At 43.3% G+C, this 24,959-nt stretch overlaps 1 protein-coding gene across 4 annotated transcripts in view; it reads right to left on the reverse strand.

Annotated features, from left to right (window-relative positions):
* The window catches only part of LOC138604300 (RNA binding protein fox-1 homolog 3-like), a 420,599-nt gene that overhangs the window by 375,366 nt on the left and 20,274 nt on the right, over positions 1–24,959 (reverse strand). For all 4 annotated transcript variants that reach the window (XM_069676201.1, XM_069676202.1, XM_069676203.1 and 1 more), the window contains exon 2: positions 2,447–2,569. The gene's annotated coding sequence lies outside the window, so the exon portion shown is untranslated. The remainder of the gene's footprint in view (positions 1–2,446; positions 2,570–24,959) is intronic.

The raw sequence follows: 24,959 nt of genomic DNA on the forward strand, positions 1-24,959 counted from the left end.
TTAGCTGCCGCGGAGCTGGCAGTCCCAATACTTTCATTCTTTAAAGAGAGAGCATCACATCTGCTAATGCACGGTGGGAAACGTGAACAGCTGCTGTCACAATAAGAGGAGGAGGCGACAGGTATTCAGTTTATTCTGCTTTTAAATAATAAAACCTTTTTTATCTTTCAAAGGACGGTATGAAACAACGTCCTCCGGACGGTTCTGAAACATTTGTCTCAAAGCGGGGTTTGAATCCGTACAGGAAGCGGATTTATTCTTCCTTAGAAGTGTTCAGGAAAATGTATTTTCAATTTGAGATTTTCACTTTATCTGCAGCAAAACAATTGCATGTGCAGTGCACTGTATCTGCTACAGTAAAGCCTATTTTGCTGCATGGCAGCCCTCCCAGGCCAGTATCAGACAGTCAGAAGTAAAAGGATATTAGACATGAATAAAACAGAAGTTCTCTTTGAAATGATGTGACATTTCCATATCAACTGGAATAAAAAACATTGTGCTAGCCTTGATCTGTTTATGTGAAACTGAGCCAAGCAGTGAGATACTGTGATGTTTGATGTTGTGCTGAGGGGTTTGAGTCGCTCGGCCAGCTTGTGGTTAGACGCTCAAACGTCTGAAATGCCCCTAAACACTGCGGTCAACAACACGCAGACATCTGAGGCGACACACGGCGACACAGCCAAACACAAACCAACACGCCGGGTTAAAGGTGACGCGGGCCTCTGTTTGAACCGTTAACATTCAGCATCACGCTCGCATTAACATACCATTTATTTTATCTGACAATGGAAGTATATAAACATCGATAATTGAAGATTAAGATGAAAAATGAGGACATTTCAGTGCATTCAAACTGAAATTAATGGAAATAAGTACATGTTTGCTGGTGCATTTATAGTCACTAATCATGAACAGCATCAGGACACATTAATAACTCGCTGCATGTCGTCATCTGGTGTCTGCGTCTTTAATAATTGCTATTGATTGGAGGCTTGGTCGTGATAGCAGGCCACAAATCTTTGTTTTGAATATTGGTTTCAAAGCGACCACTTTCTTTTTATTTGGCTCCGAGCTTCTGCCTTTATTAGTGATAACTGTGTATAAATGATGCACATTATTACGCAAACAATATTAAATAGTTCAGCATCGTTGCACTCCTCATTTTGGCACTATTGTCTTTCGCAGGCTTGTAGACACTAGTTTAATATTTAGTGTTTAAGTGTACATCCTGAGAGCAAAGTTAAACCAGAGTCAAAGACTTGCATGTGTTCACACCTGGCCAATAAAGCTGATTCTGATTAATATTAACCTGCCGATTGAGAGACGACTGACTCTACCACTGAGCCACAGCCGCCCCAAAAAACATCGAGTGGAATCAGGGCTAATGTTAGCAAGCTAAGCTAACTAGCCTTCACTTTTCAAATCGAACACAAACTTAAGAGGACGGAAAGTAATGTTTCATGTTGTAACCGGGCAGAATGTAAGATCGCTAACATCCGATGGTATGAGTACGTGTTGGAGAAAACATTCGTAGCAAATACAGGACACTTATTTAAGTGGTTACCACAGCAGAGCCTGTGCTCTAGCAACACATTTGGTCTTTATCCCATGTTAAAAATGTTCAGTGAACGTAGAGTGCACATCTCCTGACACAAAATAAATCACTTTGACTGTAAAAACGAGTGCAGTCTCTCACCCTCCTTATTCTTTACTATAGCATGATGGAAAGTTTAGTTGGAATTAATCATTAATAAAAACGTAACTATTTTACCATCCACCAGCCTATATTATATTCTGTAACCATCCATCTCAAACTTTTTTTTTCACCTTCGTTCCACCTTACCCCGAGGCGGTCGCTGAGTTGGGTAGAAAGGAGGACAGAGAAGCATTTTGCCAGAAGCGTAGAATCACTAGATTTAAGTCGGCGCGGCTCGACTCCTCAGGAGAATGACAAGCACAAAGAAACAAAGACGGCGTGATGGCTTGACTGACAGCCTTTTTATGTCTGTTCACTACAAGGTCAGATGTATCCTAAATAAAAAATAGAAGTGAGTGATCCTGAATTTCTTAAAGGACGCCCTTCGTGTAGGATTCAACAGTGTATGTTTTGTGAAAATAAAGATGATGAGTTATGAGCGGAAGGAAAAACTCTCCTCTAAAGTGTCGACATGAAAAGAGGAAGCCAAATTGCGAGCGGAGTGGAATAATCTAAATATAATTGTGTGACTGCTGGCATGTCAACTTCAACCTTGTCTAATAAATGCCATAAGGAAGAAATGTTCTCGGAGGTTAATTTCACTATATTACCCAGAGAATTAAGGCAATTACCAACAAATGACAAAAAGGGCTATTCAGAAGCAATTCCGAGGATAACTGACCGTGCTATGTCCTCTCAGCAGGTGGTTATTCATAATACAGCAGGTGATTCATATGAATTATTTCCTACCTGTCATTCACTTTGCTCCGCAGCCTCAGTCTGTCCAAGTAATTGTAGTCCTGTAGATTTCACTTTGGCACCTACGGCGGGATTCTTGGCTGACCTTCCTGGGCGCTTCCTTCCAGCAATTATCTGCGGAAGGGTTTGAAGAGAGGAATAAATATTCCAGGGGGAATCCCGAACACATACTGTTCGATACAAGCAGGTGGAAGCAGAGGAAGTAAAACATGCTTACATAAAACGACTACAGGCAGATTTGAAGAAGTGTTTGCTGTTACATGTTGTATTAAAGAGTCGAGGAATCAAACAGCAGTGAAATGTGTTTGGTGCTACCTTCCACTCACTGTTTCCACCTGATAAAACTGAGCACTACCCCCGACATCACCCGTGTTGGCCCCTCACAAGCACAGAAACACATCATAATCTGTTTTCAAATGATGTGTTACAGTTCCACGCTTTGGTATTTTCCCACATATGCTTATTCAATATCCCGGCGATAATACCAGCAGGACCTCAATTTGCCTCCGAACGTTTAATCTCCAAAAGAAAACACTTCCACACAAAGCAGCGAGAAGCCAAGTAACAGTACAGGGTCATTTGGCGCCAATGAAGTATTGGTAAAAAAGAGTTACCATGGAGACTAATATGCTCACGACTAAAGACACATAGAGCGGTGTTTTGGAACGAGTGAAGCAAACCGTGGGGCACAAAGATAACAGGCTGAGACAAAGAGACGTAATGTCAACACTGTGTCGCACACACGGGGCTCGACCTGGAATCTGCATGTACGGCAGCTGCAGACATTTTACACGGCTGAATGTCAAATATAAAGTAAGTGACTAACTCCAAAAGCCGCACATTAGAGCTATACGGCATTTTTGGGATTAAAGGAACGAGCTCGGAATGCTGCGTAAAAGAACACGAGCATATGAACAACGGTTCCATTAAAAACTATGAAAAATAGACTGCAGTGGTTAGCGCTGTCGTCTTATAGCCAGAAGGTTCCTTTTTAATTGAGAGTGAAAGGTTGTCTGTCTCTGTGATTGACAGGCGACCTGTTCAGGTGTAACCCCGCCTCTCGCCCAATGACAGCTGGGGTAGGCCCCACCCCCCCCTGTGACCCTGAACAGGAGAAGCGGTGCAGATAATGGATGGTAAAGTAGCACAAACCTGAATATTTCCTCTGATGGAAAATCTGACTTCTTGCAGCTGAGAGCAGCTTGAATAAAAAGAGGTGGGCGCGTTTCACACATTCAACAAGTTTGAAAGTTAAAAACTCGAGTAGCAAAATGTTCTGTGTGGTATTGAAATAAATCATGACCTCTTGGCTTTTAGAAATATTATTTTCTCAGAGGAGTAAAAAGAAGTAATCTAGCTCTGTGTTCTGGTCAATATGAATTTAAGGCCAAGGTTAGATTCCCAGCGAGGGACAGGAAGTCAAATTAGGAAAAATACAAATGCAAAAATTTCACTTGTAGCGACCCCAAAAACCCTGAGCATTGAACAGTAATCAGATTTTTCAAGGACTCTCTTCAAGGACTTTAAAACAGGATGCTGCGATGCTGCACAGGATTTTTCTCTAAACTATCAACTATACATTTTTAATCAGCCTTTGAACCACACATTCTCTATCAGACGATTTGGCTCTACAGAAAGAATTATCTAACATGTAATGCATTTGACTTTCACGCCATGAGTTAGGGCTCCTTTGGACTATAAGCTAAAGCTATTGTTGCCTTTTCCCCCCCAATATATTGAACTTTCAGGAACTATTAAGATATTTTAATGGCAGAGAACAGCTTCTTGTGTCGGTCTGAAGCAGATATTCACGCTTATGGAAAGTTCAATGACTGTAATGACTATAATGACAGAAACCATGTTTTTGTACCATGTATTTTGATTTTATAGTTTGACTCATGTCCCATCTGTTAACATGGAGGAGGCGGGCTTTATGAGCTATACTGCAGCCAGTCAGCAGGGGGCGATAGGGAGGGTTTGGCCTCTCTTTATGGGAGCTGTCATGTCTTACATTTTTTTCCTCTGTCTGTGGTGTCCGATTGATGCAGGAACTAAAATGATTCACAAATGGGGGAAACCAATAAACCCCTTGAACCCTGCAATGCAAACGTCTGCCATTGCCTTTATTGGTTATTTTGCTTCTTGTGATATTAATTTCTTGGAGGATCTTGAATTGCGTCATATTTTTTTAGAAATATAAAAGATTATGCAAGTCACTAACCAAAAATAATTGATGAAAGTATCAAAATTGTGTTAGAAATCAAAGAAAATTAAAAATTCGGACATTGAATTTGCTAAATAAACACATAAAACATGTGAATGCAAACAATAGTAACTGTGGAGAAAAGATTTCTATATTTCCTAAGACTCAAGAAGAATTTTCAATCTCGTACATTTCCTCGTTTTTGAGATCTTCTCCATTTGATGAGCAGAGTGCAAAGGCGTTTGGATGCAAGTCAGTGCCAAAATTCGTGTTTTTTCATGCTAATTTCTTGTAGTATCTTCTCAAGGTTCATTTCCCAAAAAATATGTACAACCTAAAACTAATGTTGGTCGTGCACATTCTTCTCTAGCTGTTTTATTTATGATCCTTTTTCAGAAACACAAACAATGATGTCCTGGTCGCCTGTGAGAGGTTTGAGAACTGTAACAGCACTCTGCAGCCCTCTCTAACGACGCAGGCTGTTTGGGTTATAGGTAGGCAAATGAAGAGACCTCCCTGCTTCCATATTTGGTAATGAGTTTGAATAATCTGGCTAATCTTTGAGAAGTGAAATGAATAACTTGATGTATGCTGTGACACAGTCGTTCACAGTTTGCTTCTTGTGTGAAGGTAAAAAGCGTGCAAAGGGTGATTCAGGTTGTGGTAATGTGCGGCGGAGAATCTGCTCAGATTCCTATAAAACACATTTAAAAGCGATAATGTGCAGCTCAGAGTTGACCTTTACTTTTAAGAGCTGCCATGTGACACGCTGTGAATTAACCAACATTAACGCTGCAGAAAATGAATGCCTTTGAGCGGCTTGACCTCCACGTTAACAGTACGCGGAGAACAACCGGAACGCTTGTAAGGAAAACAGAGCCTGCACACACAGCAATAAATGTATGACAAAGCACGCTTACAAGGAACGCTCTGATGTCTATCTGCCAGCGAGCCACTGCGCCCACTGTCATTGGTTACAAGGTGAGCCACCTACGTGCACCTGAGAAACTTATTGATGTGATCGAGTTGGGATTTTTGCTTATCACCACGATATCAAGTCACCTTGTTCTTCTAGTTTTTCTAATCAAAAGTCAACAACGCTGCTATCTAACCCCGATATGGAGCCAATTAAATCCTTGTCTCAATCTATGGCGCTGTGGAGCGCATCCTAATGTGCCGTCAACCTTTAGCTCGTCTTGGTCTTGTGCCCGGGCCGTGAGTTTGCTGTAGTTAAACTTTGGATCGCGTGATCGAGGGATTTAGCGGTAAATCAAGTGAAAGATAAAAATGTCATCATACAGGCAGTTTCACAGGTGTACCAGGACTGAGATTTAGCACCGTGAGCCTCTGTTTTATCACAGGGTCGAGGGAGAGGGGGAAGCTATTGACACACAGAGGTACGGCTAAGCCACTTCACATCCCAATCGATCACAGGTCCACTCCACTACAAGTGGCATTCCCCTTATACCATAAGATTTCCTCCCCGCGCTGACTCTCAGGATCCGGACAACTTGCTGGACTTTGCCTCCTGCGACTTCTTCAGTTTCTGCACTCAAAGCTCTTTTTGTCCTCCTCCTTTGTTCCTGACTAAAGAAGACTCGCTCGGTTTGAGAATGTTTTCTGGCTCACTCTTTGGCTGCTGTAAAAGCAGGAAACAGATGGCTGGCTATTTGTGGATGGTCCGGTGTCCAGCTCGAATATTCTTTCACAGGATCTTGGTGTCTTTAAAAGCCTGCGTGGGGAACTTCAGAAAGCCTTGGACCAAGAACTTGCAAAAGTGTAGAGGAGAGGCTTTTAAGGTATTTGACATTATTACACTGAATTCAAATGGCGCCCTCCTTACCTTCTTTAACTCCGGCTAATCCCTCCCTGGAGGATGCCTATTAACCTGGGCCAACACTCTGCCCCTCCTGATGAGGCCGAGGACAGGCCTCCTCTATTTGCTTTCCAGATCTCTGTCACTCAAACGCTCACATAATTATTGTGTGTCTTCACAGGTTACACAGCGGATATTAGCTGCATTGTAAGCAGACATTAATTACATGAGCAAGTGGACTCAGTTAATAAGGCTGTTTAAAACACTTCCAGAGATGCACCTCCGTTTGCCGTTACCATGGCGTCGTGTTTATGGATCGTACACAAATGAGCCGGGCCCTTGGATGTAAATAAAATCATGGCACAATGATAAGCCCATTCATGACATGCCATCTGGCAGGCGCTGACAGTTTGAAATTACATTAATGCTTATCTATTCATTATGAAATTTGTGAGTATAGGTGTAGCGGTGCCTTATCGGGGTACAGAGCCGCGGCTGAATTTGAATTGATTTCTATCTATGTGGAATCCATTGCAGATTCCTCTCATGGCCAGCCGATGCAGGAGGCAGCCACTGCTGCTCACAGGTCAAGTCAGATTCATCAGATCAGCCCATCCCGGAGCTGTGTGCTGTGTGTGAGAAATAGCACATTTTAGATTACAGCACTCCCTCTAAAAGCCTTCAGCCTGTAGCGCACGTCTTTCAATAGTTTGGTACAGAGCATTCATTTCATCTCTGGGCGCTTCTTTTAAAGGCTATCCCACAAGGTCCCATCACGAGGAGGTTCAAGGGCAAAATAAATCAGCGATGACACGTCCCGTCGTTGTTATGTAGGGCGCAGAGGTCTCCTGTCTGCGGCAGGAGCTCAGGTTGAGAGATCCCCTTTGTGTCTGAAGCGGGATCACATTAACAGCCTGACTCATTACATTAATAGCAGTGCCACCGCCGCAACATGAATAATGCCATTCCTCGTGTGAAGGGGTTACAAACCGGTGTGACAGCAGGAGAAAGCATCAGGCTATTATTAACCATAAATCCATAAGTGACACACACTGTCCACGCAGGGGGTCGCACATATTTAGGGCTGAACTGAGGTGCCGAGGCGATCTGAGCGTATTTCAATCTGCTGATAAAATATGACGAGGCCAGGGAGGCAGATCAGCGGCACACATGTAGGTGGAACATCCTGGATCTGGGTCCTGCCCCGGGACCCTTGCCACATGCCTATTCCTGTTGTTGTCAAATAAAGCAAAGATGACAGAAATATAATCTTCAAAAAACCGTCAAGGCTGCAGACGCTGCGTACTTCCATGCCCTTCATTGTTATGAATCTCAGGAAATGCTTGTGGCAGCTCCACCGGATCAGCAGAATTTGGAAATTCTTCAAAAGCTGATTCTCCTCTAACCTTCCCCACCCTCTCAGGCACCTTCCCCACCTACCCCAGCACCAGGGGATCTGTCACAAATCAAGGAAGGGAAGGTCAATAAAAGCAAACCATGCCAGACTCTCTGACTGACACATCAAAAGTTCCCTCAGCAGTGCTCAACACTCTGCCTTCCTTCCCTTCCGACCAATTTAGCCGAGTCCGAGGGGAGCCCCCTAATCCATGCCTCTGAAAGTGCGCTTAATCAACCTCTGATTAAGAGGGAGCACGCCGAGGTGTCCAGCAGCATCTTCACTGACGGAAACAGGATTTATTTGTCTTCACTTCCCTGATGTTCCCTCTCAAACGTCTTAAATCTGCTTGGTCTTCATTCATTCCACACCCACGGATAGCGAATACAAAGCAAACATTTAGTTCCTTCTAATTTCTGTCCTCCCCTCCCCCCGTCTCTCCCTCTCTCTCTCTCCCTCCTTTTGTTTTTTCCTGTTGTTGTTATGAGTGTCCCCCAGGTGTCCGGGAATGAATTAAACATCAGTGTGTTGGTAGGAAGGGCACAGCTTCTCCTGAAAAGATTGAATGCAGAGTGTTGTTTGAGAGGAGAGGCGCAGTGGAGGTGACAGGGGAGGCTTTGCTCAGCACGAGGACGTGGAACCATCAGGGAACCACTCTGACCTCTAACATCTGACCGCCTTCATGAATAATCATTCTTCTCCTTCTCAAGTCTCTCAGAGTAATTGGGGTTTTCCAAAGTTTAAGAAATGGGAGGAAATGTTGGCATTTTGGTTATTTTGTTAGGCATGTGGGCGTGTGAGGAAAGCAGTAAACTGTAGCAGGAAGCTACGTTAACGCTGACGATATAACAAACACTGCTTCCTTCCTGCTGTCGATTAGAGCTTGTACATATTGTTCATGCTACATAGAAATGTAAGCTTGTGCCAGACTGTGCACCAACTTCACTCTCAGACAATTGTTCTTTTTTTATTGTGGCCTTTCCTCTGAAGTCAAACAGGCTGAGTGTTATCTTAAGTCTTGGCTCATACAAACAACGTGACGTAAACATAGTAAAGAACCATTAGAGCGCCCTCCAGCACCAAACAGGAGAAAGCAAGCCATGTAAAGAAGGGAATCTGCATTTGCTCCTTTGCTATTAGCACAAGGTGTTAGCACGACGGTGGTTAGCCCGTACAAACCAGAGAGAGTTTGAGGTACACTGTAAACTGTTGATCCTAAAGCTCCTGTGAGGAACCCTCGGTTTGTGTTGATTTTGGCGCCCCCTGTGGACAAAGCCGTACTTCTTATCTCTTTTGTCCTGTACATGTTTAAGTGGTGCTTTTTAACTGAAAAGTCTCATCCTGCTTCCTTTGTAACATGTATCACTCACTTTAAATGTTTGCCCAGGAAAATGTAAACAAAGGCAGTGTGTAGTTAATCCCTTCATCTGACACCTACCTACCCCCCCCTTTAAGTAAGTACTGGCCCTTTAAGTACTTACTCAACTAATAAGTTCAAAATACTCACTCTGTAACACAAACCACACACACATAAGGGCGGCTGTGGCTAAAAGCTGCGTCTTTGTTCGTCTTTTTTCTTGTACATTTTTAACCAGGAGCATGATGGGAAATAATCTCAATGGAGTCTTTAAATAGTAACGCTGCACGATACCAATCTTTGAAAAATCTCATAAAAAAACAAAAATCCGAGGCTTGGCATGCGCCTGACTTTAGCGCCCAACTTTAGCCACGTCAACAAAACCCAGACCCTCCTGCTCTTGCTACTTCACTATAAAGAAAACTCTCATCCGTAAGCGAGCTAACCGTGGGCGAGGAATCAAACCACAAAAGTCCAACAGAAACTGAGTTAATAAGCCTCAAGGAAAAAAGTTTACCAGGCAGGATCAGGAGTTCAGTCCACAGAGAACATGTTCGCTAGCAGCAGCTAGCACTGTGAGAGGAACTTATTGAGATGTTAGTGGAGACTTGATGTTTCGGTGAACAGCAACAAACGTGTCCTCTAAGAATATTTTAGGCTCAGTAAGGTGTTATTGTGTTAAAACTTAGCATCTGACGAGTGCATCATTTGCATAAAACGTGTGAAACCAAAAAAGAGACCAACAATATTCACGAGCATACTGAAACCACCGACAATATCAGGTGTGAATCTTGCAGTGTTTCCTCCTTCAACGTGCCAAACAGGAATACTAATGTACACCAATGTTTTTAAGGGTTTTCTTACGGAGACAATAGTTTGTATTTTATGCTGGTAAGGCTTAGAAAGAAAGACCACAGCTTAAATTAAAGTGGAAGGTTTAGTTTGAGAGAGACACACTGTACAATGTTTCCCATGCACAAAGAGAGGCACACAACTGTGTCACAGGCCTTCACATTAATCCTGTGAAGTTATAAAACAGGCTCAGTGATTGATTGATGATCTTGAAAGAAAACGGTGTGGCATAGCTGCATCCTTGGCCCGTTCTGTAGGCACAATTGGCCAAAATATACCTCATGTAGTCCAATTTTTTGCATCTGCTGTCGGCTTTAAAAGAAGGAAAACAACATTTCAATTAATATGAGCTTTCATGTAGATTTATTCATCTGCTTGTTGGCATGCACAGAGTGGTATGCATGTGTTAAAGAAGCTGTGCTGCAGAATTCCAGCTTTTTTTTTTTATTTCATTAGTTTTCTTTCAGCCCGGTATAATCAGGCGTGAGCATGACGAGTTTAAAATCCCACAAAGCAAGTTATGAAGCATTTCAAGGTGAAGTATCAGATTTTTTCTCCCCGTAAGTTGATTATCCAGGAAGGAGAAATGAGTCTCATATTTCAAGGCAGAGTTCAGTGAACTGTGGTCATGTGATTAATACCCCTGTCTGAGACTTTGCCAAAGAGCTAATGCCTGGCTTTAGGTCCACAATAACAAAAGATCTGTGTTGTGCATACGGTCAAAACAAGAGCAAAAAAAGTCAAAAGATTTGTTCCAGAGCGAGAGCCGACTCGGTGGGAGTGTGGGTTAAAAGTAAACATCTATCTCCTCAGCCCAACTCCTCTGTCAAATATCTGCACTACTGCAGAGTGACTTTGATCAACAAAGTACTGTGCTTGTCCATGGAAACACCCACATAAAACACACAGCGAGGTTGTGTAATCTCTTTTGCATCACGTAGAACAGAAGAATCTTTCCCATTTGCAGCACTTAGCAACAGAGAAAACGTCCATTGATGCTGCTGACCTGCAGAAATGGATGGCACGCTTACAAGCTGATCCATAAGATACATCGCTGCAGAATTAATCTCTACTATAATGTGTATCACAGGTTATAAAAGGCCCTGTACATCAAACTCAATTATACTTTAACAGGTGTTAAAATAAGCAAAAGATCGGCTGAGATGTCAGTCAGCTGCAGTCTGCACGCGCCCACACAGGCAGAGCAAAAGGTCTAATTAGCCCACAAAAGTAAAACACCTGTGAGGCTTCACTGCGGCTGGTTAAGAGCATTAACGGGTTAGTTCACAGAAAGTCATGCAGATTGTTGGGGTTCATTTAAAGACATGTTTGCTTACAAAATCTGTTAAAACCGATAAACTGTCCACGACAGGTATGTTAGGTTACTGTCCTTCTAAACAGGATGTTGTCTCTGAGAAAACACAGCAGTGTTGAGATTTTAAATCTTTTAAAAGATGAAATCTGATCATTTAAAACCCGGGACTATTTTCTTTGTACATGTGTGGGTTTAGGGACAAAGAAAGTTTTGTTATTGCTTCAATAGATGTCTTCATCTCTGCAGGCAAATGTGCGTCCTAAGAGAAGTACACAATAACTCTAACTAACTAACTAACTGGTCTAGGCAGCTGTAGACCAGGAACTCACATGTGCCCACTAAAATTCCTGTTTTTGTTACTGGAGTCTGGTGGCTTTGAAGAGAGCGATGTGACGTCTGTTTCTGGGGGAAAAAAAACATAAAACATCCTCTGTCACAAAAAAGGTCTTTCTCTGTAGGGATCCTTTCTGTAATCTCAGAGATTCAAAGCCACCAGACTCCATTCACAAAAACATCAATTTTACCTCACAGAACACAGGAGTTGCTGTTGTACTTCTGGATCAATTAGATCATTTTTCTGTGTTAATGTAAATTATACGAATATAATATGAACACCGAAATTGACATAATAATGGAAACAAATTCAGCGGTAGAGGCAGCGTCAGAACAGTAACTCCTGTGTTCTGCAAGGCTAAATTACCATTTTTCTGAATGGAGTCTGGTGGCTTTGAAGAAAACGATGTAACAGCTGTTTCAGGTTTTAAAAATGCATCTTCCTCTTAAATAAAAAGTTCTTTCTCTGTAGGGATCCTTTCTGTAATGTCAGACATTCAAAGCCACCAGAGTCCATTCAGAAAAACAGTAATTTTACCTCACAGAACATGGGAGTTGCCCGTCTACCGCTGCCTCTATGGTAGAGTTTGTGTAAGTAATTGTATGACACATAAAAATTGTCATAGATCCAAAACAACCAAAGTTGCAAAATAACAAAAAATACTAACAGATCAAGATGGCAGTAGAGCAGCAGCTCCTGTGCTCTGTAAGGCAAAAATACTGTTTTTATCAATGGAGTCTGGTGTGTTTGCAGAGAGCGATGTAACGTCTGTTTGTGGTTAAAAACAATCATCTTCCTCTGTAACAAGAAGGTCTATCTCTGTAGGGATCCTTTCTGTCATGTTGTCACACACTTAGAATAACAATCTGAGCCTGTCAGTGGAAACAGTTGCAGCCATAACAGCCTGTTTCACAGCAGCGGCTAATGCAATGCCCAGTTTTAATACCACAATTCCCCTTTAAGAAGATATCATCACTGATCCAGTTAACTGCACACTCAGTGGATCAACATGTTAAGTTGGTGGGTGGAGGAGAGGCTTTAACCTTCATTTAACCTCTAATTTAAGGATTTGCTCACATAATTGAGATAAAAAACATATAATGCCTCCACTGAGAGCAGGAATACAACTTGTTCTACATTAAATACATTTAAATAAGGAGAGTGATTTTAATACACTGGTGTTATTCTGCAGCCCTCCCTCTCTTTATAAGAAGAGCGTACAGCGTTTTAATTTAATATAAAATCCTGTATTATGTAATGTTAAATAAGAGTTGTGGAGGAAGACATCACCCCCCACATCTGCTCAGCGCTCATTCTTTTCAATCTCTGCTTCTCCGCCTTGTATCAATTTGTTTTTTTGCATGTCAAGTCAAAGGGAGGTTGTCACAGGAGACAGCTCGCTTGTCTCAAGCGCATGATTGAGGTAGCTGCAATTTATAACGTCCCAGCCGGAGCGACAGACCTCACTTATCTCCGGCCGGCTCCTCTGCCAATGCCCTTTCACTCAGCCAACGAGGATGAAAGTTGCAGGTTGGGTTACTTTGTCAAAAGAAAGGAGGAACCATTACAAATCTCCACTATCCATCCTTCTGCAGGGCATGGAGCCTTTTCCCCTGGCGCAACGCTGCTGCAGACCTGACTCTCCTCAAAGCCGTCTGTCTATCTCGCTCGGCCGAGAAGCTCACAGGGGGGTTGTTATCACAAAGGGCCAATTTGTTATCCTGGTTTCACTCCATCACAGAAGCCATTATTTGGGACTTTTATCTATCAAGAAAAGGCTGTTAATGTGAGACAGAAAGTGTGTACTCTGTCATTATGCCACTGAGGCTAGCGACTTCACCTTATACTGATTCAAGCTGAATGAACCTGAGGCAATTACTCGAGAAAAAAAGATCACAACTACGGGCGACGTGAACTACCTTGAACTTTTAAGTTGCGCCCCGGTGGAAACGCCACGTCTGATCCTTATGTTAATATTTTGTGTACTAATTGCACTGCAGCACAAAGCCCTTGATGGAGTAGGCACTTCCACCGTAGGCGGATCCTCCTATTAGTGGCAGCACAGTGCTGCCTACGTGCTCCGACACCAGCACCTTAAGCCCAGGAACACTGACTGCTAGATAATGCATCCACACCTGCAGGACGGACCATATTTCATAAACCTGAGTGCAAAGCCGTGATTTATCACTTTCGCTTATTACTTGAGACACTTGGAGTGATCGATTGGTTTATCCTCCAAGTAGAAGCTATGTATATATATCAGAAGGAAAAGAAGAGGGAAAAAGACAATTACCTGGCTAGGTACCGAGGTGGGAGGATATTTCCTGCGAGTCAACCTTCACACGACAGTCTCGTGCCCTTTGTGTCTCCATCATGCACTGTGACTTCGCCGTCATTATGAGACGGACGGCTGCTCTGTCTATGCAAATGCTCTCTGCCATGTCTCCTGTAGGTCTGGATGCATTCAGGAGCAGAAAACACTTTGCTGCTTTTGTACAATTCTGTCTGAGGCAAAAGTGGGAAAATGTCATGGAGGTGTCGTACGCATTAACACGACACATTATGACAAACATTATCTGGAAAAATTGAACCTAATGCATCTAATTTCGCTGTAAAAAGGACTTCAGGTGAAGGACTTCTTTGCCTTTCCTCCACCAGAAGAAATGCCACTGCCTCCTGCAATTAGGAGCCCGGAGTTTCTTTTCCACATCAACCTGTGAATCATCTATTTGGCTTCCTGACATCTGATCCAGGGAGTCCTGACATCCACAAACCATTCTCAGTCCGGCCCAATCGCTTGTCACACAGTCAGTGTGGGCTCGCAGGCCCCCTCTACACTCATCACAAGCCATCATTACACCACAAGCTGTCAAATTAAAACTTTTAAATTGTGCGAATGCCTCCTCGGAACTTTCCCTTTTTCCCAGCAACATATTGCCGAGATAATTGAGGATATTAGCAGCCAGACTGTTACCAAGAGATGAAAGGCAAAGGAGGGAGCGGTGACAGCTCCTCTCGCTCGTGGCGGTAACGAGGGACTGTCAAAAGTCTCTCCGTGTTTATCTCGGATCATCTAGGGGGATTTAAAACCCTTACCTTCACAATTCCATTCTTTATGGCGCGTCCTTTATCCACAGTGATTTACGGAGGCTCAAGCCCTGCGCCGCGTGATGAATGAGCACTCTTCACAAGGTGTCAGGGCCAGGCAGCGGTGGGCGGCGGAGACTCCCCTCACACTTCCTCCCCCTCTTCATCTTTCTTCTCCTCTCCTTGTCTTCCCTTCATTTCCTTTCCAAATTAAGCTCGTTAGTTGATGACGCATCAGGTGAATTTCACAGGTGAGAAACTCTGATTTGCTGAGGGTGGTTTAAAAAGCGTAACATAGATGTTCGTTTTGATCGACGGCTTGATGACACTTGGACAAATAACCTTTGATTTCATGGCACATTTGCACTTTCAGAGTTTTTAGTTTGGGGTTCCGAACGGTTCAGATCTTCCAGCTTCAAATGAAAACCAGAAAGTTTACGACCCAAAGCAAAGGTTCAGTGGATTCACCGATGAAACAGTGGTTTGTTTGGTAATCAGATCAGTTTACCAGGGCCCGACTCAGCCCGGTAAATTAATGGTACGGTGCTGCATTGAATGGAGTTTCTGTGGTTTCAGAAGAGTTTTAAAAGTCCAAATGACGTCATCTGGGTAGATATAGTTTGGTAAAAAGCCTTCATTATGACTGCTGGTGTGGAGTGTTAAAAACATGGGTGGTTATCAGGCAGGGGGGGTCAAAAGAGACACTATTAAGAAGCATTACTGGAAGTGAAGGATCCTTTGTTTTTGGTCCTTTCCCCCCAACAGAGACTAAATATCAGCGTGAACGACAATTTTACCCAAACAAAGACAGCCAAGGAATCCAGTCTGCATGTTTGTTTGGGGCCAGGAGAGGCGCTGGCCGATCTCATTAACTGTCCGGATCTATACCAATGCAAAGCAAAGTGCTATATTAATGCAGAACCTACATTCTCTCTTCACGCTCAGTCGTACCTCTTGCCATCTAATAACGATGCACAAGGAATCATTGGTAGTCTGCATGAAACACACTTCTTCCATTGTTTACCTCCAATGAACCCATCAGCAGTGATATTAGACTCAGAAAGCAACTGTTCCTGCTGTCCAAGTCTTTTAGAAGGAAGAACAAGCTGGATGTTCTTGGGTTGGCGGTGGAGGGTACGGATGGGTCAACAACAAAGTACAAGAGAACAGGTTTCCAGAGACTTCTTCTGTTCTTGCCTTTAATAGTAAACGGACCGCACGTATATATCTATTTCTAGGCTGCTATGCAAAGTGCCAATCTCCAATCAGGAAGTAACTACAGGAGCAGATTTGGGTTCAGTGTCGTGCCAAGGACACTTTGACACTTCGAACCGCCAACCTCCCGAGTGGGGGTCGACCAACTCTACCAACAGCAGACCCCCCGACTTCACTGAACCAAGCCGACCATTTAATGTTTACGACACAGAAGGAAGAAAAACTTAAAACAGACGCCAAAGGGTATCCTGAAACACACCAAAGTGGGCCGGGACTGAGCATAGGTATTTCAAGACGTTGAAACATTACAATGTTTTGCATCCTAGGAATGCGTTTCATGGTGGCCGACAAGGGCAACCGCGCTGCAACAGCCCAAACGGTTTCCATTAGAAGGAACAGGCTGCAGAATCAGGAACACATGCAAAAGTCGAGCCCTGTGATTGACTGGCGACCAGTCCAAGGTGAACCCTGCCTCTCGCCCAATGACAGCTGGGATAGGCTCCAGCCCCACCTCTAGGATAAGCGGTATAGATGATGGATGGATGGATGGAAGGCTGAAACTAATTAACATCAAACGTGCTGCAAAAACAGAAACGATGCAAAGTCAAACCCAGAAAACGTGCAAAAAAAATCCAAATGTAAATCCAGTCAACGCAACAAAAGTGCTCCACGCTTGCACGGGCATTGCACATTCATAGGATTAAAAATTGAGCATACCTTTTCAAAAGTTATATATGAACTGTTCTATGAGGAGTTTACGGACATGTTTGCTAAACGGAGCGTCGTCACAGCAACCGGCAGCGTGGTGTTTAGTATAAGCCTAAAATACATCGTGCACAATGTATACGCACATCACATCAACAAAGCTTCCATAAAACTTGACTGCAAAGAGTTTTAACCACATTTCAATAAATCAAGTGAACCTCAGAAGGGAAAGAAAACTGTCTCCTGCAATTACTGATACAAGCAGTGAGACGGCCTAACTCTGCAAAGACAAACTTTTCTTCAACTTCTGTGTCAGAAAGTTGCCAATAAAAATAGAGTTTTAAACATTAATAAAATATGCCTCTGGGTTTGCCCTCCACAGCGTGAACAATGATTACAGCAAACATTTAAACAACAGGAAACTTTCTGAAATGAGTTGGATTGCATTTGCATTTTTCAGTTCATACATTTTAATTTGTTTTAGGGCAGCTGTCAGGCTGATTGTAGAAACGGTGTCACAGATTTAGATAATGTGAAATGCTGGAGGGGGGGGAAGGTGGGGGGGTTATTGAAGCTTTTCCTGTTTTGGGAAAGAGAAGTACCTCGCTGACACAGAAAGTGAAGTGTCATTTTATTGACATTGTTATGCTGACAACATGTTAAGATTTGTTTTAAGAGTTTGGAAATCCAGCCTAAGATCCTCTGGGAGTGCGTACGTGACTCTGCATAAACATCACGTATTTAGCATTCAAGGACGAAAGTAGACGCCGGCTGACAAGTCATGGCTCAATCATTTTAAAAACAGCAGGTCCTTTATGTTTGTGCTGCTGTGAGTTTGGCAGGTTAGTCCATTAAGCAGAGTTCAGCTATGTATGAACAGTGAGTATAATACAACACAAACATAATAAAACACAGCGCGGCGGAGCAAGGAGAGAAATCAAATCAAGGTTACTTCAGTTTTCAAATCAGCTTTTCTTTGCTGCAGAATTTCATTTGAGGTTTTTTTTTACTTTAAATCCATATTTTGTTTTTGCTCAGGTGGGAGGAAATTTTCATATCTCAGTCCAGCACGTCCCTGCACCTTTTCAAGGCTGAGTATTTCAGATCATCTGGTAAACATCTCTTCGATCCCGACTCCCTCCGACTTCTGTGACACGGCGGCTTTCTGCTTTACGGCAGCTGTGGTGTTACTCTCCGTTTGTCTCTCTTTGAATTGATCTTTAGGTTTTCCTTTAAGGTCGACTCCACCAAATAAAGCAGCTCGGTCAGAGGCTCTGTGTTTGAAAATATAACGATGTAGTTACCCCTCTTAGCTCATCTCTGGACGCTGCCCTCTTATTATGTTGATGTCCGGTGACACTGTAGCGAGAGCGCTAAAGTCGGGTAGGGGCGGGACTCTCAAAAAGGAGACTATTATTCGATTCCATAGGCTGTAAAAAAAGATGGCCGACATGACAGTGAAGCCAAACCCTCTCTGTCGCCCCCTGCTGACAGGTCATAAAGCCCGCCTCCTCCGTGTTAGTCAAACTATAAAATCAAAATACACGTCAAACATGGTTTCTGTCATTATAGTTAGTTCTTATCCTGCTGATTTATGTCCAAGTGTTCATTTTTCTGACAAGTTTACTTTTAATTAGTTATCTGATGCTATAAAAAGGGGGTGTGGCCTCATGATTGACAGCTCTGTTGACAAACACTAACACTACAGTCATTGAACTTTCCATCAGCGTGAATATCTGCTTCAGACAGACACAAGCTGTTCTGATGTTAAACACGCCGACGTGCCGGATCTTTGCGGTTTCATTCGAAAGTGAGCGTTGAGGAGCCTACGTCTTCATCACCTGCTTCGAAGCGTAGGTACTAATAAACTTTGACTTAAGTTTCTAAAGCTGACATCACTTTAGAGAACAATTTAGACGTGATGTTGATGCAACAGGTTGCCTTTAATAACAGGCAGTAATCAAAGCAGCAGCACAGCTCGCCACAAAAGCAGCTAATACGTGATGATGTTGGATCCTCTCTCTTTGCAGCCTGTCTGAGCAGCCTCTGCTGTCTGAAGGGCATCCATTCACAACCTACATGTGTTGGACTTCTCCCTCCTCCTCTCTCTTTGGTTGCATCTCGTTTTTTTCCTGATTAGCTTTAGTCACATTTTAATGTAAAAGTTTCAGCATGTTTGTGTTGCTACAACTTTAACAAAGAGCGTTCACTTTGAGACAGATTATGGTTCATTTTAACATCACACAACATGACGACAAGACAAAATGATGTCATGCTTGATTTTGCTCTTTCCTGTTGACACTGCTGTCTTTACCCATCATTCTCCTCCATCCAGAGTGAGACGTATGAGCCTCTCAGCCGATCCATCTCCCTCCTTTACTGTTTGTCTTACTGAGTGTCAATGTCACATGTAAGGGCATTAGCTGTGAAGACATCAGAGGATGAGGTCAGCGCTGACAATGTGCCTCTATTAAATCAGTGGCCTCTGAAAGTGTGAGAACAAGCCAGGCTGTCACACTAGGTCCTCGCACGCTCACAGCCGAGGGTGACGGACGTTTTATCCTCCCTGCTGAAGACGCTTTCAGAGAGGTGTGGCGCCTGAAGCTCTGCTGAGGCTCACCTCCACACCTGGCTTCACCACAAAGACACGGCAGCCATGTGCTGCTCACAAACATGGAAGGAAACCAGACTTTGATCCCTCTAACCTTCAGCTGCTTCTTTCCTTTCAGCAGGATGTCACAGCCACACCAGCATGCTGATGGTTAAAAACAGAGGAGTTGTTTTAACATGATCCTGTTTGAATCAGTCGAACACATAAACTGTTGTAGCTGAAGACTTTATTCTTGTTGCAGCTGCACGCTGAGACATTTGTCTGCTTCCTGATGATGTCATTTTGTTACGTTACAGGCTGCACATTTAAAACACATGCAAAAGAAAAGGGGGCGCTCAGCAGCACAGGTTTGTTGTTGGCAGGAGAGGGAGACAAGGCTGTTGGTCACGTACCTGACTGCTGTGCAGAAACACAACTTTACAACATGAGCAAAGAAATCTCAGCTCCTGATGGACAGGTAGCTCTGCTACGGTAACCGCTGCTGCGAGTAAGACTCTGCCCGGTGTCAGGCTCACTTAGATCCGTAGCCAAGGGAAGCAACACGTACACCAAGCGCCCCCTACAGGCCTGGAGCACTTCTGTTGTGTTGACTGGATTTGCAGCCTTTTTCTTTTGCACGTGTTTTCTTGATCGTGTGTGACCTCGGTTTGCAGCACGTTTGATGTTGACTCATTTGTTTCTTTGTGCAGCACGTCTTTTTCATTTGCAGCGTGTTTCCGTGATTGCATGTGTTTTGGACTTCTGCATGTGTTTTTGAATTTGCAGCCTGTTTCTTCTAATGGAAACTGTTTGGGCCGTTGCAGCGCGTACCGTACATAGAGTACGTAGAGTATGTAGAGTTTATTTACAAAACTTAAATAACCTTTATGTTGCACAGATTCAAGGACTATAAAGTGTTTGAAGAAGTCACTTGATCACAATAAGAAAAACACTATTGAAGGCAAAGTATTTCTTTGCAGATTAAATCACAAAAACAATAAAACATATTTTAAAAAACAAAATAGATATATATCCTCAAAAAACTCTGTATACAAACTTTGGTTGTTGTTTCTAGGTTTTTTCTCCGGCGCGTATCTTTAGCGGAGCAGAGTGGAGACACGCTTCTGGGACGCGCCGGAGACGGCCTCCGGGTCTATTTGCGACGGAGGTTGCTTCAAGCACGCGTCAAGCGGAACAGAGCAGATCGTTCCAAACAGGAAGTCACACACGAAAACAGCATACAGCACGCGGTCATTTCAAAATAAAACACCACGTACAGACCGATACAGACTCCCGTTTTTTTTTCCGTTTTCACAACAACAACACACTGAGATCTTGAAGAAAAGAACCTCGGCGGTGCAAACTGTGAACTGTAGTTTGTGTGTTGCTCTGTTTAACGTTGATGTTATCGCGTGATTTTGCAATTCTCGCTCGATCTTGTGATCTTGCGAATCCAGCTGCTTGGGCCAGCACTGTGGATCACACACGCTTCCTGTGGGCGAGGGCTTGCGTCGTTTGACGGACCAGAACTGCGGCACAGACGAAATATGCCGGAGACGGATCCTGTGGGATCCAGGCGTAAGAAAACATGCCAATGTGATGTATCCACGTGGAGTTCAAAGGGTTAAAGCGACCGTCGGCTGCTGGTATCTGCTGAATAAATTCCTCTCTAAATCAGTGACCACGCTCAGCAGGACGTTCTGGTTTAAACCGGGATAACGATGCAGGAATTAGTCTGATATATTAAAATATATGGGAAGAGTCCATTTAACTAAATGAACCAAGTGAGCAATGAGAATCACATCGCCGTGTGCCCTTGAGTGGTTAGCTTGGTGCTAAGTTCTGCCTAAATACGTCTTGCTTAAATGCGCGGCGCTCCTATCTCTGTACAATAATCATGCCTTTAGTGCTGCAGAGTGTTGCAGTGCATTAAGATAAAAGCGCTAAAACAGTGTTTGTGCTGTATCCCAAATGGAGGCTGCTAAGTGAAGTAGCATGCTGTTATAGGAGTCGAGGGATGATGGTAGCATGAGTGCTTTTCTGAGTGGGAACACTTCACACTGCAGGGGTTTGCTCTGATGCCACAGCATAAATTTGTCATATATCTTTTTTTCTGCGCAGCTCCAAATGTATGCTGAGATAATTTATCACATTTGCTCATTTAGCTCTTATTTGGGATTCAAGCCACATCACTGTTTTTTTTAGGCCTCTGCTGATTTTATTTCTCAGACAAATGATTTGAGTTCTGTGAATTAAAGAGGTTTTTTTTGGCACAAAGGAGCAGGGAAACTTGTGATGAAGAAATTCACAGTCAGAATGTGTTCAAAAAATCTGTCTGAAAATAGGCAGGAATATAAAAGCCACATCAGAGGAGTTAAGGGGGGCTGGAGCAGAAACTACTGTTCCCATAATCCAGTAAGTCACACCCTCAGCTGGAGAGAATGCTGAGAAAGACTATCGGCTTTACTCTCTAATTCACCTTCCATAGACTCTTTTTTCTTTCCGAGGAGCTTAAAGTGGATTTAGCTCATCGGCCCGGAGATGAAAAATAACAGAAAGGTGCGTTTCATTTAGCCATCAATCTGCTTCCTGTTAAATGACGGCCTAATCATCCTGAGAGCTTGTTCTCCGGCTAAGATAAACACCGCTGAAGCTGAGGGATGATGGAGGCAGATGGCGAGAGTCCTGCTTCACGCCTGTTGCTGGTTTAAGCTGAAGGCCTTCCCGCGGTCTGACGCCGAACCTGCCGCGAACGTGCCGCCCAGACGGAGGTCCTTAACGCGCCGAGGAGCCGTTCGCATGGAGAGGTCTTAAAACTCCAGGCGGGCCGTTCCACCGATTCTGAAAACATTCTTGTAAAACTGAGCAGGATGAGGAAAATAAATTTGTTGTGATGTTTACGAGTCTGCGCGGCTGAGGGCGTTGGAGCATTGCATAATGTCATCCTACAACAGGGGACGGGAAGGGGACCTTGGCCCTTACTCTCGCTCACAAATGCATACATGCACCGAGCCCGATAATGAGAATCCACCTCACCAAATCTTTCAATTCAAGGACTTGCTTAGATTGACTGTAATGCCTAAGTAATCAGCCTGTTCTGACCCACCTTGTCCTCGGCCAGGATTTATAGCACCCAATTACTGATCTCTATTACCCAGTGTGCCAGGGGGATGGAAATCAGACGTGTGGACAGACGGCCGGCGCTCTGTCTGCCTGTCTGGGTGACCAGGTGATGAGAGGTTGGCCCTCACTCCTCTCTGCTTTCCGCCCCATCTTTCACATCGTATTACGCGCCCGCAGACTGGCAGATACATTTTAATATTCTCTCAGGTGTTGAAGCACTCCTGCACGTCTGCTTTGGGTGAAGCTCATATCTTTTGTTTCAGCCTGACATTATTTGAACGTTCCTCGTTGTTCAAAAAAAGAGCTGTTTTAACGAGGTGTGTATTAAAGGGGATTTCTGGTGTTTTTAAACCTTTCTCTCATTTTTAGGAGCGAGAACTTTGTAGAATCGCAGCTGCTAGTTTCCTGAGCCGGCGGCTGCCAAACAGGCTGTGATGGCTGCACCGTGATCCTTGGATGAAGTATCTGATTACAGAGGGAGAACTTTTCTTGTTGCACCATAAACAGCTGTTCCATCGCTCTGCTCAAAGCCACCACACTCCACTGACAGAAACACTGATATCTCCTTGCAGAACACAGGAGCTGCTGTCTCGTGCTGCCGCAGTGAATGTGTTGGTTTGTTTTATTGTTTGACTTTGATATTTAAAATGGTCAAAGCGAGTTTTTTGTGAGACACGATAACTAAAAAGAAGTAAACGAATCGACCCTTCGCTAAGCCCCGCCCCCCTCGGTTACTGTTCCTACGCCTATCAGGCTTTCACACCAGCATGTAAATATTAATGCAACTATAACAGTGAGAGATGTTCCAAGGGAAATAATAGCACATTTCTGGAAAAATAGTTCCCAAATAGCTGCATCCATAATATCGTTTGTCAGTGGAGGCACCACGTCTCGACAATTCATGTTTAGGACAATCATACAGGGACAACAATGTTCTTCTTTGCTCGTCAGGAAATCGCTCACATATCCACACGCTGGATCTGGATTAACTTGCTAACCTAGCCAAGTTAGCGCCTCAACTTGGAATATAAACGAAGGAGTTTATGTTGATCTTCGCCGGATTAAGCTGCAGGTGCTGTCTTCCACAAATGTAATCCATGTCCACGTCCATCTCTCCTCTCCAGTTTCTGGCTTTGGAAAAGCTTAAAAAATATGACGCCATTGCTAAATCTGCTGTCAGACATATGAACACTGCTACGGCATCTGAAAGCTTGACGGGCTTCCCACACCTAGTTACGGTTGCTAACGTAGGATTGGACATTGGCCGGTCAAGGGAGGAGCTTAGCGAGGGGTGAATGGAGCCACTGCGAGGTAGTTTCACTGTTACGATGTAATGTACAGCAGTTAGCTCCAACCAGGTGATCTGATTGGATAAGAGGCATTCCATGAGTGCTGATATAGAGAACATCACTGGGACTTCTCACTCTGTGTATCACTCCGCCTCAGGCAGGCGTTCTGAATACTGTTAACATTACAGCAGACTGAGTATGACCACACTGATCAAACTGATGATAAAACAGCTGATCTGTGGTCACCTGTCGACACAGAGAGCAGGACAATGTTCAGGTTGCTTGGCAACAACAGTCCAGTTTCAGTTAAGTTGTGGAACTACTTGAGTTTGTGGAATTACTGTTGACTTCTATTGGTCACTTAACAATATCACACTGGAGGTCGTGATGTTGTTCTGGATATCATCACGGCTCTCTCCTGATATCGCTTAAATTATTGTTTTTGGTTAAAAACACGTCTTATTATTGAACTAAAAATGCACTTTGAGCTGACACACTTTGATCTGTGCATTTACCCACATTAGTCATTTAGATCCCAAAGTTGGTTTAAATGAGGATCTGTGTTAAAAAGCCAAAATGACGCTTCACTGAAAACTAACACACTAAAAATAAATCCACGACGAACTTGAATCGATCGAGTAGAACAAGATCATATCTGAATGATCAAAGTAAGACGGTCCTCTTCAGAAGGAAATTCTGTCTTATGTTGGAAGGTGTAATCTTTGTTGGATTACAAGGATGGAAAGAAAAAACTCATTTTAATTAAAAAAATAAAAGAATCTCTGAAGCAGTGAGGGTAACGCTTCATCACAGCTGTAAAAGCCGACAGCAAACATGTTAAAGAAATGTGACGTAACTCGTCCCAATGAATTAACAGTAACTTAAACATGATTATTGTGTACTCGTTCTTTCCTCTCATTAAAATATGAATATAAAATATTAGCAGCAATTAAATCCAACGTAATGAGGAGCGTCTCATTTGTCAAAGTGAGTGTTAACATCTGACATTGATCTGAGGACACTGGGTCACATGACATGGACGCTACTGAATTTTTGTTTTTCTATAAATAGATTTTTACTGTGTTTGTTTTGTGTTAATGCAGCTTAAAAGGTTTGAGGTAATCGGTTTCCTCACCTGAAATGATTCAGATAAACTACTGAACTAAGTTCATCTTCAAATACTCATTTTAAATTCAGTACACTGAATGGAAAGGTTCCTGTT

This window comes from Semicossyphus pulcher, unplaced genomic scaffold, assembly GCF_022749685.1.
Source record: "Semicossyphus pulcher isolate SPU_LCO1_2020_fin unplaced genomic scaffold, fSemPul1.0.p SCAF_25, whole genome shotgun sequence".
NCBI lineage: Eukaryota > Metazoa > Chordata > Actinopteri > Labriformes > Labridae > Semicossyphus > Semicossyphus pulcher.